Source organism: Theropithecus gelada, chromosome 18, assembly GCF_003255815.1.
Source record: "Theropithecus gelada isolate Dixy chromosome 18, Tgel_1.0, whole genome shotgun sequence".
NCBI lineage: Eukaryota > Metazoa > Chordata > Mammalia > Primates > Cercopithecidae > Theropithecus > Theropithecus gelada.
In genome coordinates, this window is record NC_037686.1 from 11,890,761 (window position 1) to 11,896,548 (window position 5,788).

The 5,788-nt window shown below is 37.3% G+C and overlaps 1 pseudogene; it reads left to right on the top strand.

The window, feature by feature from the left end:
• The first annotated feature begins 3,541 nt into the window (after nucleotides 1-3,541).
• On the top strand, nucleotides 3,542-4,937 carry LOC112611661 (annotated as a pseudogene).
• The last annotated feature ends 851 nt before the right edge of the window (nucleotides 4,938-5,788 follow it).

Consider the following 5,788-nt stretch of genomic DNA (forward strand, 5'->3'; position numbering starts at 1 on the left):
AAGCCAAATACTTTAACTTGTTTACCCTTGAAAATTTTTGTTTTGCATATAAAGTGAAACAAACATGGGACAAACCTCTATAACATTTATTATAGAGGAGAAAGAGAGTAGGATAGTTAAGAATATATTTCTCTTGAGATAGATTTCATCTGTGTAATTTTTAGACCGGTTAATTGCTGCATAAAGTTTCCAAATACGCCAGTGGTTCTCAAAGCCCCCAATCTCAGTGAAGGCAACATAGGTTCACACATGGGGCAGTCCCATGGTCAGTCCGTGATTTGGCCAGGAAGTGGTATAATGGAAGCTAGTTCTCCATTTGCTAATTCTAACTTCACCTTTTATCACAACTGAGCCCTCATGACCTAAAGAACAGCCTGGATGAGAAGTATCTGATAGTTTCTTCTTAAAGAATATATTTCCCCTTAGCAAAAAAAAAAAAAAAAAAGTTATAATTTTCAAACTGAAAACAATGCATGTATCCCTTTTCAGCTGTGTGTAGTATATATACACCTGGGTAAGAATAAATAGTTTAGAAAGCACTCCTAGCTGACATTTTAACATTCCCAGGAAAGTACGTGAACTTGCTTCTGTGCCTTCTCGGAAATAGGATGGCCAATATAGTGCTTTGTACAGGGTCATTTTTCAGTTTTATCACACATAGGAAATGGCCTTACCACTGAAAAATACTCTTTGGATGTAGAACTATCCAAAAAACAATTCATGCTATTCACAAATGAGAAAAGTGAGGAGGTCAATAAGTAAACTGCAATTGCTCCATTAAAGTTTTCTCAACCACACACGGACAAGGGTGGAGGGAGAGAAGGAGGAAGAGGGATGGAGGGAAAGGGAAAAAAAGGAGAAAGAGCTACAGGAGAGATAGAGGAAGGGACAGGATTTGAACCATGTATTCCTTTGTCCTTGCAATCTTAGTTCTATTTTATGTTGATATTTCCTCCAGTTAATTATGTTGCTTCTGCTTCACATGATCTCATATAGAAAATGCACAAGAGTTTAAGAACAGAATATAATGATGAAGGAATATCAACAAGTATATTTTTTGCACTGGTTATATTAGTCAAACATAGCATTACAAAAGGAGTGTCTAATCTTCCCCAGATACCATTATAATGTAAAGTTCTTACATATTAGCATCAGTAAAATTTGATAAATTTCTACTTGACTGACAGAAATACAGATTTATCTTGGTTCCATGCCTGTCCTGATAGAAATTTACCTCCACCTTGGAAAATACAAAGGACTCCACTTAAAAGGCAAATCAAGCCAAACCTTATAAAGTGACAGGGTTACAGACTCAGGGTTGCATGGTTTGAGTTCTGTACAAAATATTTGAATGGCTGCTTCGTAAAAGACAATATATGAGGACTTGGGGCAAAACAAGATGGCAGAATAGAAGGCTCCACCAATTGTCCCTGCTTCAAGGACACCAATTTAACAACTAACTACACAAAATAGCACCTTTATAAGAACCAAAAATCAGGTGAGTACCTGGTTTTAACTTCATATTACTAAAAGACGCATTGAAGAGGTAGGAAAAACCACCTTGAATTGCTGACATCACACCTCCTCCCTCCCCCAGCGGCAGTGGCATGGTGCAGAGAACATTTTTGTGTTCTGGGGAGAAGGAGATCACAGCATTTGTAAGGCATTGAACTCAGTGCCGCCTTATTATAACAGAAAACAAAATTGGACCAATCTATGTTTATGAATTGGAAAATCAAGATTGCTAAAATGTCCATACTACTCAAAGCAATCTACAGATTTAATGCAATCCCTATCAAAATAACAATGACATTATTCACAGAAATAGAAAAACAATCTAAAATCAAAACACCCAGAATAGCCAAAGCTATACTAAGCCAAAAAAAAAAAACAAACCAAAAAAAAAAAAACAAAAAAAAAAAACTGTAGGAATCACTTACTTACCTGACTTTAAATTACACTACACAGCTAAAGTAACCAAAAAGGCATGGTACTGGCATAAAACATACACATAGATCAATGAACCTGAATAGAGAATCCAAAGATAAATCCATACATCTACAGTGAACTCATTTTTGACAAAGTAGCCATGAACATACATTGTGGAAAGGACAATCTCTCCAATAAATGATGCTGGGCAAACTAGACATCTATATGCAAAAGAACAAAACTAGACTCCTGTCTCCAAACAGATACAAAAATCAAATCAAAATGGACTGAAGACTGAAATCTAAGATCTCAAATGATGTAAGTACTATATGAAAACATTAGGGAATCTCCCCAGAACATTGAACTGGGAAAGATTTCTTAAGTAATAAACACTTCACAAGCACAGGCAACCCAAAACAAAAATTGACAAATGGGATCATATCAAGTTCCAAAGCTTCTGCACAGCAAAAAAAAATAATTAACAAAGATAAAAGCCACAGAACAGGAAAAAATATTTGCAAACTATCCATCTGACAAGAGATTAATCACCAGAATGTATGAGGAGCTCAAACAACTCTGTAGGAAAAAAAAAAACTAATAATCCCTTTTTAAAAAAATAGGCAAAAAATCTGAATAGACATTTCTCAAAAGAAGACATATGAATGGCCAACAGGTATATGAAAAGGTGCTTGACATCATTGCTCATCAGAGAAATGCAAATCAAAACTGCAATGAGATTTTATCTCACCTCAGGTAGAATGACTTTTATCTAATGTCTGGCAATAACAAATGCTGACAAGGATGGAGAGAAAAGGAAAGCCTCGTATACTGTTAGCGGGAATATAAATTAGTACAACTACTCTGGAGAACAGTGTGAAGGTTCCTCAAAAAACTAAAAGTGGAGCTACCGTACTATCCAGCAATCCCACTGCGGGGTATACACCCACAATAAAAGAAATCGACGTATCAAAGAAATACCTGCACTCTCATGTTTGTTGTAGCACTGTTCACAATAGCCAAAATTTGGAAGCAATGTAAGTGTTCATCAACAGATGAATGAATAAAGAAAATGTGGTTCATATACACAATGGAGTACTAATCAGCCATAAAGAAGAATGAGATTCTGTGTTTTGCAACAAAATGGATGGAACTGGAGGTCATTATGTTAAGTGAACTAAGCTAGACAAAGGAGGACAAACTTTACACATCCTCACTGATTTGTGGGAGGTAAAAATGAAAATAGTTGAACTCATGGAGATAAGAGTAAAAGGATGGTTAACAGAGACTGGGAAGGGTAGTCAGGGAATGTGGGGGAAATAACGATGGTTAATGGGCACAAAAACATTGTTAGAAAGAATGAATAAGATCTGGTATTTGCTAGCACAGCTGTGTGACTATAGTCAAAAATAATTTGATTGTACATTTTAAAATAACTAAAATAGTACAGCTGGATCATCTGTAACACAAAAGATCAATACCTGAGGTGATGGATATTTACCCCAATGTGATTATTATGCATTGCATGCCTGTTTTGAAACATCTCCTGTATTTACCTCCTGCACGAGGCCAACTGAGGGCACTTGCTCCTGTTGTTTCTGCTCCTGGGTTAACAATCAAGATGGTACATGCTGATGCCTTTTCTTGTCCTTTGAGTCGGAATGAAGTTGTTGGTTTAATTTTCTGTTTGACAATATTTGGTTCAGTAACATACTTTAGTATCAAATGGATGGTAGATGCAATTGATCCAATCAGAGAGCAAAAACCAGAAGCTCAGAAACAGGCAGGAAAACTAATGAAGCTAATTGGTGTGAAAAATGTGAAGCTCTCAGAATATGAAATGAGTGTTGCTGCTCATCTAATAGACCTTTTTTTTTTTTTTTTTTTTTTGAGATGGAGTCTTACTCTGTCACCAGGCTAGAGTGCAATGGCACCATCTTGGCTCACTGCAACCTCCGCCTCCCGAGTTCAAGCGATTCTCCTGCCTCAGCCTCCTGAGTAGCTGGGATTACAGATGTGCACCACCACACCCAGCTAATTTTTGTATTTTTAGTAGAGATGGAGTTTCACTATGTTGGCCAGGATGGTCTTGATCTCTTGACCTCATGATCTGCCTGCCTCGGCCTCCCAAAGTGCTGGGATTACAGGCGTGAGCCACCGAGCCCAGCCTAGTAGACTCTCTCAATATGCATGTTACTTGGAAGTGATATAGCAGGTTTAGATGATGTCATTACGGATCTGAAAGACACAGTCATGTTACCTATCAAAAAGAAACATTTGTTTGATAGTTCCAGGCTTCTGCAGCCTCCAGAAGGTGTTATTCTCTATGGGCCTCCCTAGGCTGTGGTAAAACGTTGATTGCCAAGGCCACAGCCAAGAAGCAGGCTGTCGATTTATTAACCTTGAGCCTTCGACACTGACCAGTAAGTGATATGGATAATCTCAAAAATTGACTGCTGCTGTTTTCTCTCTTGCCATAAAGCTACAACTGTCCATCATCATTATAGATGAAATAGACTCCTTTCTACGAAACTGTTCAAGTTCTGACCATGAAGCTACAGCTATGATGAAAGTTCAGTTTATGAATCTCTGGGATGGATTGGATACTGATCACAGCTGCCAGGTCAAAGTAATGGGAGCTACCATTCATCCTCAGGACCTTGTCTCAGCTATAATGAGAAGACTCCCTACAAGATTTCATATCAACCAGCCTGCTTTAAAACAGAGAGAAGCAATCCTGAAACTCATCTTGAAAACTGAAAATGTGGATAGGCATGTAGACCTGCTAGAAGTTGTCCAGGAAACTGATGGGTTTTCAGGAAGGGACCTAAACGTGATGCGTTGAGATGCTGCCCTCCTCTGCATCAGAGAATGTTAATCCTATATCAGAAGAAAGATGAAGATGAAACTCAGCCTGTTCAACAGAGAACCTGTATCGGGCAATTGAAAAGATAAAGAAATCAAAGCATGCAGGATTTCAGAATGTTTTAACACACATTTGTTTAGATTAAGAGCAAAGATCATTTGTACAGTTCAGTGATCTAGTTTTTTGTGTCCTCTTGTCAGTTAGTGGAAGTAGAATGGAAAGAGTGCTCTCCAAACAATGAGGGAGCTCGGTGTTTATGGTTTTATACTCTGAATTCTAAGTTGTTGAGATGCAGTTGTTATATAAGTGGCATTACTGTTTGTCAGAAATCATGAGGAGGAACAATTTAATCCAGCCTGAACGTGGGTGCTTGTGTTTGAGCTCTTTAGCCGTATGTCATACAGCCTTATAGAATCTAAGCTGGTCTTAAAGTCATAAATGATTCATTGGGTCATTAGTGAGAAATGGGGATGTGGTTAGGCACTGTTTCCTAGACATGTGAGTATGTGTTTGTGTGTGTGCACATATGTGTGTGTGTATTAGATGTATGTATCCACACATTTTATATTGACATTCTGTAGATATGTTTGAATACAGAAATTTTTTTTTACCCAACTACTAAATCCAGAAGTACCAAATAATATATAGTAAAACTAAGATTTAAGGTTGTGTCAGAAAGGTACAGTGATTCAGCCATTTCCATTTGTGATTTGTTTCAGCCTTTTTTAAGTTGAGTGTTTTTCTTTCTGCAGTTGATTAATTGGATCCTCCACCTTGCATATATTCATCTTGCATATATACATGGGCTCATCTTGCATATATACATGGGTTCAATTATTAGGTTTGTCAGGATAATCAAATAAAAATACTAGGTCAGTGATCAGTATTGAATGGTTGTTAGACGGTCATGTGCTCAACACTGACTTCACCTCTTTCTGTAAGTATACTGAGTAAAAACTTTATTTTTTTTTGTTTAAATTGATTTACATGAAAGTG